Genomic DNA, 11,725 nt, shown 5'->3' with positions numbered 1-11,725 from the left:
CTTGGCATGAAAGCCATTTACAAATAGGGTTAAATGGCTTTCCAGCCAGCTTAGAATATGTTCACGGGGGACCACATTGTCGCCCACCACTATTACAAAAACTAATTTACTGCGACCTTTTTTAGCACCTCTAAGGCGGACATAAAAAATAACTGCCTCTGTTAATGATCAGCATTAACACAGGTGATCATTTTTTCTTAAACGAGGCGGTTAAAAAACCGTCTCACAAAATCGATTAACAGAGACGGTCGACATTAAGGTGACAACCTCTGTTAATACTCTTATTTTCAGAGGCGGTCCACTTATAAAAGCCTGCCTCGGTTAATAGACCAAAGCCAATAAATGCCCATATGAGCCCGGTTACAGATATTGTTATATAAAGGAAACTCTAAACCCACTCCACACACTCTCTCTCCCTCCCTCCCTTCTCTCTGCTCACTCTCTCTTTCGCACACGCGGCCGGCGGCCCTCTCTCTCTCACATGCGGGTGGCGATGGCGGCGGCAGATTTGGTGCCCAACTCCTTCCTCGCGACGGGCAGTGGGCGGCCTCGATGGGCGGCACGCGCGTGGCGGCGCGGGCAGTGGTGGCGGCGGCGAGCGGCAATGAGCGGTGAGTAGCACGCGGGGGCTGCAGCGGCACGCGGCGGCGGCAACAGCCGATGGGCTCGGGCAGGCTTTCCTTTTTTTTCTTTTCTATTAACTGAGGCGTGCAGGAAACCATCTAAGACAATGTCTCATTTGCTATGACATTTTGTCCGAGGCAGTTGGGGTTGGCCGCCTCTGTTAATGATTTTTGACCGCCTCAGAAAATATTTATTGTAGTAGTGCACCCCTGTAAATGTCTTTTATAAGGGCAGATCACAGTGTCGCCCGCCTCTGTAAATGCCTTTTACAGGAGTGGGCCTTAACGTTGCCTACCCCTTTAAAGGCATCTACAGAAGCAGGCGCCTTACCATCTGTGTAAATGCATGATTTGCACAGGCTTTCATCTACAAGCTGTCGCTGCTACCACCTTCTGTTTTGGTCGCCTGTGTAAATGGTTTCTGCAGTAGTGTTCACTACTACAGATATGGTCATTGCAATTGGCCTACCACCGCCGGTTTGAACCTGGCGGTAATATTCTATCAGCACCAGTTCCAAATAGTCTCCAGTCATCGTAGCAAATATTATATGGAATGCTATTTTTATTGGAGTATCAACCGCAAGTATACTCCACAAAGTATGAACACAAATAAAAACTGCTTCTAGCAAAATTAAATGTATCCCCGTGTATTGTTAGTATGGCAGCAACCATATATCAGAAAAGATCACAACTATTGCTGTCCAATATATAGTATGCACGTCAACATATCATAGATAAATATTGTAGATGGCAAAAATAAAGGGGAAAAGGAGATAATAAAAGTAGAAAATATTTCCTATCACAACCATATGCAAGCAAACATACAAACAATTACATAAATATAGCTGGTACTAGAATCATTATATTTTGTTTAATATATAACCAACATAGAAGGCACAGAATTGTTTAGACCAACAACTTGTGCAGCACTGATGCACTGGTACATGAGGCTGGATCAACTTGTCGCCGCCTCACAATTTTCCACGGTTCCACCACCGTACCTGTGCACCACAAGGAATCAACCAAAATCAAGGGACGATACGACAGACAAATAACATAGTAGATCATAAGATAAAAAAAAAGGTTAGAGTAGTTTGGGACAAAATCAATTAGTATGGACGAAGCATATATAAACCGTACGGTATGTAACAATGCACCACCATTCTTGCCCAAGGCTGGTAGTGTTTTGGGACAAAATCTTGGTCATGTTTTAGCGTATCAAGCGCACTGGTAGTGAGAGGCAGCAGCAAAGGTTGGGTAACAAGGAGGTACATCATGTAGCGGGACAACTTCCGGCAGATACCCACCGAAACTTTAGTATCTGCATCTGCGTCAACTTCTGAATGTGGGTAGTATTCCTAAAGGTGCACCTCCGTGATCATATGCAGATACAGGATAGTAAAACCAAAATCATAGGCGGACTCAGTTAGTGCAAATCTCAATCAAAAGCCAAGATTTGACCATTCTATGGGATCAGGTAAGCGATTAAGCACCTCTAAGAGACACCCCATCATTTCATCAGCCTTGATGGACTCTGCTCGAACAGCTTGCTAATCCAAAATATTTTCTTCTTTTGAAGGCCAAATAATGCTGCCAATTTCTTTACCACAGTCATGAGTAGTTGATTGAATGACCTCGGTCTCTGTTGGTCACTGCCCACTAACCAACCAAAAACGTTGTACTGTCCAATTACACTTGACCATAATGGCCTTTTCTCTGGCCATCCAATGAGGTCACTGGAACAGAGGGACCAAGAAAACCAAGCAAGCTTGTCATATTTTTGACCCTTCAACCATGCCCATGTCCATGGTGACGCCATGAAAATAATCAATGCACAAACTTCGAGGAAAAACCCTCCGATAAATAAGGAACAAGTGATTGCAATATCAGCTCTGCTATAACTTTGTCTTTCGCCTGAAAGGAACAATATAAAAGCAATCACTGCACATATCTGAGAGATGCATCGAAGTATAATACCACTCCTTGGCCTGAGCACGAGAGCTTTTGTGTAGAGATCGTTGTACATTACACCGAGCTCAATCTCCAACAACCTGAGTACTCTATTGAAGCTCTTGTGCTCATCAGGACGTGTCCCCAAGGAATAGCTTTGATCAATGATGCGTGCCGCGCGCCTAACGAATATCTTATGAACCGCTAGCATTGAACGTAAACCCATGCAAACAGTGCTAGAATAGCCGGTATCCCCATAAGTCTACTCTGGCAACCGATGCTCATATTGATTTCCAGAGGATTCCTCAAGGCTTTCAAGACTCCCAGACCAGAGAGACCATGTCCTTTCTCCATACTTAATAATACCTGCTATAAACACAAATACACCTGAAGCTATAAGCTCCACATTATGTCTTCCAACTGACTTCCAGAAAACATATATAGCAAGAGAAACCTGCACCACCAAATTCAATAAATGTCTCAGCCACAAGTTGTTGTCCTCCATGGAAAATGCAGTAATCGTGTCCTGGCCACCAAGATGGATGAGGAGGAACGGTGCCCAGAAGAAAGCCAGTGGATGGGTTGCCCTTAACATGTCGCTTCCAGTTGTGGCATCCTCATGTTGCGAGAGGTAGCCTAAGGCAAAGATTGCTACTATGTCTGCTCCCAAATAAGCTATCCAAATGGAGAACCTAAGGAATATGTTGCTGCTACGCCATCGAAAGCCACCAGTAAAGAAGAGAAATATCTGTATTGTGAAACTTAGAAGCACTAGAAGCTGAATTTCCCAGTCATAAAATAGTTTGATCAGGCTCTCCATTGTATACTAGATTTCCTTTCCCTTGAACCACCTGTTGGTTAAAACATACATACAAAAGTTAGCACGGCTATTATAAGGTTCCGCGCATATATATACAGATTTAACTCCATTAACATACAGAAAACCAGTACTTAGTTACTCATTTTCTGAAACTGCATGTCCCTAATGATCATGCGTATACTTTTCCAAATACCTCAATATTGTAGACATCAATGATGGCTTCCAAAGGCCCATGGCAACGCTACAAACAAAAGTAAATACCAAAGTCTTGTTTTTATCCTAGCTAGAGAAGAGGGCGCATAAAGTTCGTCTAATTAGGACCACAAGTCTGATAACTTACGTCGAATGTAAACTACCGGTCCAGAACTCCACGTGCCAAATTTGGCTTATAGGTTCGAATCAAATTAAAAGTAAAATAAAATATATATGCAATTAGCATTAGTCCTGGAACATAAATATTCTAATGCTTCTAAACTTAAACTTAAATTGTGACAAAAAGTTTTGCAATATACAAAGTTTGACTTTGGAACTAAAACAATACTACACAGGAGGTATCACCGCCAGCCTCAAAACCCTAGTTTTACGGGTCAGCGGTGAAGAGTCAGTGGTCATGAGTACCCCATCACCATCAGTTTTTAACCGGCGGTGATAGCCCATCACCACCGTTGGTTTGAAAATTCGAAACTGTAGTTTTGAATTTCAAAAAATCATTTTAAAAAGTCAAACCGGGCTAAAAAACTTAAATCTGAAGAAGCAACCAATGCTCCATCGGGGTCCACTCCTTTAACTCCCACAATATTTTGCAGTTTTTTGAGAAATATGCCCTTCCTTGTATTAGGATTTGAACCTGTGATTTCTTGCTTCTCGCACGAGCCACACAATCATTTATGATAAGAAGTTAGATGCATTTCTTTTATATTAACTATTTTGAATCTTAACTTACACATTTAAATATCAATATAATCTCAAATGAAAAAATTTCAAATGTAAAGTTTTAGATATCATCAAGGTCTCTTCTAAAGTTTAGATTATTTTGTGTTAAGTTGTTTTAATCTCTCGCTTTTCTAGCCCGTCCTTCAAATGTCCATAATTTCGGCATACAGACTCCAAAATAGACGACTTTTTATTCTATGGATGTCTACAAAGAAAATTATATCTATTTCTCCCCCACTTTATCAGGTTTGGAAAAATTAGATTGGTGAAATTCAGATTGGAAGATTGTATGTTCGAGGTTCAAAATTTATGCATACCTTTCAAAGCAAACATATGATTTTCGGTGGACCACATCTTACATCCAATTGAGCTGAAATTTGGCATGGTTTCATTTTATATGCTTCTAGTGCCAGAAAAAATCATAGAAAAAAGAAAAATTTCAGTGTTAAAAAACAACAAGAGCAAACACATTATTTTCTTCTCGGATTGAAAATTTTTTGACCCCTTGTGTGCTCTAGTTTGAGGGAAAAATAAGTAAAAAAATAATTGAAAAATAATAAAATACCCGTGCATTGTAGCCTACTGTGCGGTGGGAGGGGGGTATCACCACCGGTTCTAGCCAAATCGGTAGTGAGGCGGGGGGGGGGGGGGAGTGCATCACTGCAGATTCAATCCCCAAACCCGTGGTGATGGGGACATCACCGCCTGTCCAATCCCTCCGAGGGCCACCTAACTTTGTGCCAACGATGATGCCCTTTTACTGCTGATTTTGGCTAAACCGGTAGTGAATGAGATGCTGGAGATGTGTATATGTGTAGTAGTAATATCACCATCTTGCGGCACACCCCCATTCACATCATTCACTTCACATCATTCACGCCTTAGTTTGCCGACGCGTTGGTCTTGGAGACGTTGGTCGCCGACGGGCTCTTGCCGGCAAACACCGACGCGTCGTGTCTGGTGTGGATCAGCCCGACACCGGAGGAGAGGGGGCCGAAGCCCCCGAGCGGCTATGTCGTGAGCCTGGCGCGGCTGCACGAGCGGGGATTCGGTGTCCCCGCCGGCCAATTTATCCGCGCACTCTGCTATCATTACAAGGTAGAGCTGCACAACTTCGCCCCCAACTCCATCTCCCAGGCGGCGGTTTTGTATTTTTTAAAAAATAAAAAAAATTCTAATTAGCTTTAAAAAATTGAAACTAATTTATTTTGAATCAAAAAAATATGAAACTAGTACCAAATTTTTTTCTAAAAATGTAACCTATTTATTATTTCTCTATTAGAATCTTAGTTATTTAAAAAACAATAAACATAATTATAAGCAAATGAATATTATGAAAATAAAAAAGGACATGAATAACTGAAAATATCATACCAATAGATAGGCGACATTTTTAGAAACTTTTTTATACCCATTTTGTATTTTTTTTATTTAAAATGAATTAGTTATGAATTTTTTATTTTAAATTTAAATATTTTTAATTCTCACATAATACCACCTTCAAAACCACCTAAAGGGCCATATTTGCGCGTTTTCAACGGTTGGATGGTCTTTGTTATCCGGATTTAAAGTTAAAGGTTGAAAATTGGACTTTTGTGATAGTTCAAGGTGTAAAGCGGACTTTTTCTTTTTTTTATCGTACTTGCATACTAAAAGTTTTGTGTAGACATACTGTCGGTGTCCAGACCTCGTGGCCTGGCACCAACTAGTAACCGATGCTGCGTGTCCCTAACCCTAGATGGTTGATACAAAAGGTAACACAGTAACGCAAGGGTTTATCCTGATTCCGGCCATGGGGCCGTACGTCCAGCAGGGGTGCGCGAATGCACTATATTATCTTGCACCGAAGTGCCTGTAGTAGGGGGTTACAAGCAAGACGAGAGAGGGAGGGAAGCTCCCAAGTCTCTGCTAGTGATTGAGGCGAGTGCCAATATCAGGGCAGTGAGTGAGTGCTCTGTGAGCGGTGTGCGAGTGAAGCTAGAGGAGTTGGTCGTGTGGCGATGAAGATGAAGGTGCCCACCTCCACCTTTTATTGGCACAAGGAGGGGCGGAGTACATGTACGAGGGGATTAGAAGTCGTCGTCTTCTCCCCGAATCGGGGGTGTGCAGTGGCCGGCTACTGTTGGAAGTACACTGTTGCGCACTGGAGAGCGTTGTGCCGGGCGTGGCAGTCGTCCTGGGAAGCTCTTTAGCCTTGCGGGGATCGCGTCGCCGTCATGGTTACACCTGTGGGCATCGTGGTGTCTTCTATTGAGGGTACCGTCCTCTTGGTCTGAGCTGGCAGGGCGCCGAGGGTCCTGCTGGCAGGGGTCTTGCTCTGGTCAAGGTCCGGGCCATGTTTGAGGGTCGCGCCCATGCCGGTCGAGGGTCTTGCAGAGGAGAAAGTACGAGGAGTAGGCAGCACAGTGCAAGAGCTGTGCCGGACACGTCTGCACAGGGCGCCGCAGGTTCCCACAGGGTCGCAACAGTGCCGGGGATGGCGGGATAGTGACCGGAGTTGGCGGATAGGACTCTAGTCACAACATGCTGTGCGGCATGGTGGCCTGATGCTGTCTGACCCGTGCTCTGCGGTGGAGTGGTTGGCATTTATTGCCTCTGTCAGTCAGGTGGGTGAGCAGATGGGCTCTAGTTCCATCTGCCGAGGGGTGGCCTCAAGCGAGGCGGAGTTTCCCCGAACCGAGGCCCCGAACCGAGGCCCCACGGAGGGCTCGGTTGAGGGGGTCTTGGGCTAGACGGAGTGTCTTGCTCTCCCGAGGGTAGGTTCGCTACCCTCGAGCGAGGCGGAGATGGAGTACGTTGTCGAGGGCCTCGGCGGAGAGGCCTCGAGCGAAATAGAGATTGCTCTGCGGGTTCGAGGGGGCCCTCAGATGGGCCGTACCGCGGAGCTGGGCCGTAGGCTGAATGAGGATCAGGCCTCTTTGGGACCTGGAGAGGATCCGGGTGCTGTGGAAGAGTTGGAGGAACTCCATGGTATCCGGGTGCGGAGTGCAACGGAGTTGTCATAATGGGTGGCTGCTTCCTCTCCAGATCACCGTCGAGTAGTCCTTCTTTCCCTTCGGATCGGAGGAAGATGGCTCGCCTTGGTTCGTTGTGACCATAGAGTCTAACAAGGTGGTAGGCACTGTGGGCCCGATTGCCCAATCGCGTTTTGCGTTTTTGAGGGCCGTTTAGTACCTGGGTTAGGGTGCCCCAAATTATGGTACCCGACAGTAGCCCCCGAGCCTTTGGAGGAATGGGTATCAGTCCTGCAGAGGCTTGATCCCTCAGAGTAGCGACTCGGATGTTAGGTTGTGGGTTTTGTTCCTCGAATGTGTGAAGTTCCTTCTGCGGGGGCGTGTCAGCACACCCGCGGGTGTAGCCCCCGAGGCCTTGGAGGAGTGCTAGCACTCGTCCAAGGGCTATAGACGTCGCATTGCGTGGTCGGTCGGGTGAGGCAACCACTCAGCTTTCCTTTCAGCCGGCCTCGGCGTTCCTTTTAGCCGGCCTCGGCCTTTTTCAGTGCTGATATGGTGGCTCACCGCCTTTTTGATCAATCCAGAGGTCGTGTTGAACGCGGAAGGGAGTTTTGTTGATCATGAGAGGGGGGGGGGGTTTGTTGACACGTAGGATTTCACAATCGGGCGATTGCTGATTTATTCGAGGATACGGCCTTAGCCATGGCGTGCGAGGAGCCCCTCGAGCCCTGGCCTGTTTGAAAGCGTTCAGGGGAACCCTCGACTTAGTGTTATGATCCTCGTCGCCCTTCCGCAGGGAGGAGGGGTGAAGCTCGCCATGCTACCCATGCCTGGGCCGCGAGCTATGGTTGCTTCGGTGAGCTGTTAGCAGGTAGTTGAAGTGGACGTTCGTTCCCCGTTCGATAAGGGCCGGCTCGTGGTTCATAGACATGTCACGTAAAAGCGCTTGCAAAGGTGAGCTAGGCGGGGCTCGGACCCATTAGATAGGGTCCGAGGACTCGATGCTCTCCCTCGATGGGATCCCCCTGCTAGGCACCCTCGGCTGGCCTTGAACACTGCGTAGGACGTCTCGAACTCCGTGCTCGAGGGTAGCTTGTACGGCACATCCATGCAGTCCCTGACTCTGGTGATCTGGGGCGCCTGTCGAACCCTCGGCGGGCCAGGCTTCGAACCCCTGATCAGTAAGGCCTCGGAATAAGATTCCTTCGATGGTAAGGATCCCCCAGAGGGAATATTCCTTCACAGTCCGCAAACGGTGCGGAGTCGTTGGTCGTGCACGGGTCTCCCTCTAGTCGTGGGTGACATGGCCCAGCGCGTGCGGTGCGGGCGCGCCTTTTCAGGCGATAGCCTCGGGTAGGCGGAGCGGCGTGGGCGGCGACTGGCCGATGGGACGGCGCTACAGTGCCGTCGCTCCACGTCGGTTACCGCACCGCGATAATTACTACTCGTGCGCATGGGGGGTTTCTCAGGCATGGAGCCCAGCTGTCAGCGACCGTGAAACTTACCGCATTCAATGCGGCAGATCTGGGGCGGCTGCGGGGAATCCACCCGGCGCAGCGATTAAAGAGAAACGGGGGGGCTCGGTTCGGCTTACCTTGCCATTTTCTTTCGCCTCCCATGCCTTCTCTACTTCCCCTGCATCAGAGCCCGGAGCCAAGAAGCGAGAGGAAGAAGAGGAGCGAGCGCACCTTTCCCTTGCTCATGTCTTTCCCCATCCTCCCTCTATCGAAGCGATGGCGCAGCTAGCCAATCCGGCGCCCTGGGGCAGGTCCACCGCCGACGCAGCGGTCTTGGAGACGTTGGTCGCCGACGGGCTCTTGCCGGCAAACACCGACGCGTCGTGTCTGGTGTGGATCAGCCCGACACCGGAGGAGAGGGGGCCGAAGCCCCTGAGCGGCTATGTCGTGAGCCTGGCGCGGCTGCACGAGCGGGGATTCGGTGTCCCCGCCGGCCAATTTATCCGCGCACTCTGCTATCATTACAAGGTAGAGCTGCACAACTTCGCCCCCAACTCCATCTCCCAGGCGGCGGTCTTCGTCGCCGTCTGCGAGGGCTTCTACACCGAGCGCGCCCAGCACGGCCCGAGGAGATCGGCCCGCGTTGGAGGCCTCACACTTCAAGTGCGCGAGAAGAGGGGGGATCTGTACATCCCCTGCAAGATGACAACGAACAACACCGAGTGGAGCCAAGGGTGGTTCTACCTACGCAATGACGACGGGCGGCTCCCGGCGTACAACGGCAAGATCCTGAGGGAGAAGCTGGACGCATAGGGGTGGGGGTGTCGCCCCCCGAGCAACAGGCCAAGCTCAAGGTGTTCACCGACGCGCTGAAGCACCTGGTGAACAAGCGGCTGACGGCGGCCGCCGTCATCGCCAATTTTCACCGTAGAGGATGCTCCCCCTCATGGAGAGGAAGCTGGCAATCTTCCAGCTGACCCCCGAGGCCATGCCCGAGGGTTCACGGATGGCGAGGAGGTTGATCTCCCGTGACGCAACAGCCCAGAGGGCGAAGAGCGTGGTGACGAACTTCCCCTCCGACCCCGAAGACCTCTAGAAGATCAAGATGCACCCCGAGGAGGGGTACATCCAACTGGTAAGTTTGGCCTTAGATTGTTGTCAGTTTTGCGCTGCTTCTCCTTTCCCTTCCTTATCCTTGTCGCGTTCGCAGGGACTGACCCACACCGGGTACGTTTCCAAGCCCCCACTCCCCGAGGTCTGCACCACAAACCACATGTGCGGGCAGGAGGAGAAGAAGAGGAAGGACGAGGCGAAGGCGTCCGCCCTCAGGAAGAGGCTGAGAAGGGAGGCCCATGAGAAGGAGAACAAGAGGCGGCAGAGGGAGGGCCTCTCACTAGAGACCACGCCCGAGTCCATCCCGGAGGAAAGCTCTTCGTCCGGCGGGGTGGACTTCTCGGAGTCCGAGGACTACGAGATGGAGACGGCCGGAAGCCCTCCGCCGGTCCAGCAACGGGCCGGAATCGAGGACTCGGCGTCGGCGGCGGGCGAGAAAAGACCCTCGCCAGTGACGATTGAGGTGACGTCCGCGCCAGGGGCGTATAGGAGATCGCCCATGCCGGCAGCGAGCAGGAGATCACCCACGCTGACGGTGGGGTGGAGGTCGCCCGTGCTGGCGGCAGGCGGGAGGATGCCCATGCTGGTGGGCAGAAGAACACCCGCGCCGTTGACGGCGGCGGGCAGGCGGACGTCTGCGTCCGCGACGCCGGCGGGCGGCAGGACGTCCGTGACAAGGGCGGAGACCCTCGGGCAGACAGCGCCATGGGTACAAGCTAGTCGAGGGGCGACGCCCTCAAGCCAGTCGTCAGGAGGTGACGGAGTGCCGGGAGCCCAGAGGAACGGCTTGGGCAAACGCAAACTGGGCCCCCTGTCGAGGTGAGTAGTTTTATGTTTCGCTCTTCGTGTTCGTCATTCGATCCCTCGGTCTTTGCTGATCTTAGCTTTCTCCCCTGCTCGGTCCATCCATAAGGCCGCTACCCTGGACATGGCCCCGCTTGTGCCATCCAAGGTCCTCAAGTTGGGGGCGAGCGCTATGCCACGTTCGGCGGCACAGCCCCCGACTGGGGGACCCCAGGCACTGGGGGCGACCGCCGCGAAGCTCCGGGAGGCGCTGGCACGGGGAGCCCAGAGGGTACGGGCGCAGATGGGCGCGAGCGATGCCAGCCAGAGCAGCACGGTAGTAGCTGCTCGGTCGGGCGCCGAGGGAGAGGCCGGCCGGGGCAGCACGGAGGGTGCTGCCTGGCCGAATGCCAGAGTTTAGCCTGGCCGAGGCGGCGCAGATGACGCCGCCTAGCCAAAAGTCAGGGATGATGCCGGCTGAGGCGGCGCAGGTGACGCCGCCCGGCCGGGAGCTGGAGGAGGAGAGACCAGCGGGGGTGCTCCGGAGCACCCCGTTAGCCACATAGAGGGAGAGGTCCTCAGCCCCGAGCCCGCGAGGGCCGGGGATGAGGGTGCCGCAGCAGCGGCGATGGCGCAGATGGTGCCCGTGGTGGAGGTCCCAACAGAGGAGACGCCGGTGGCGGCGGCACCTGCGGAGGCGAAGCCAGTAGCGGAGGCGCCAGCGATGATGGAGACACCGGCGGAGGACCCCTGGGAGGTCGCCGTCACTGTTGCCGCCATCGCGTCCGCATCCGAGGGTGGCCTCGATGCCTAGCGGCCCTGGAGGCCCGTGCGCGTGCGAACCTGGGCGATGGTCCAGCCTGGAATCCCCCCGGTATTCGACCGCAATGAGCGGACGGAGACCGAGGCCTGGGAGGGGTATGACCAAGCCAACTGTGACATCGAGCGCGCCCTCGCGTTTGCCCTGGACATCCACTAGGGGTTCCATCTTCAAGTCAGCGATGTAAGTAATTGTCCCGCAACTTGTCCCTTTACGTTTTTGTGGCATTTTGCTCACGTCCTTCCACTTGCAGCGGCTGAAGCAGATGTCAC

At 51.4% G+C, this 11,725-nt stretch overlaps 1 pseudogene; it reads right to left on the bottom strand.

Moving 5' to 3' along the window:
• Positions 1-1,680: 1,680 nt before the first annotated feature.
• On the bottom strand, positions 1,681-3,402 carry LOC120653951 (annotated as a pseudogene).
• Positions 3,403-11,725: the final 8,323 nt, after the last annotated feature.

The sequence above is a fragment of the Panicum virgatum genome, chromosome 1N, assembly GCF_016808335.1.
Source record: "Panicum virgatum strain AP13 chromosome 1N, P.virgatum_v5, whole genome shotgun sequence".
Lineage (NCBI taxonomy): Eukaryota > Viridiplantae > Streptophyta > Magnoliopsida > Poales > Poaceae > Panicum > Panicum virgatum.
This window is presented reverse-complemented; position numbering and strand designations above follow the sequence as displayed.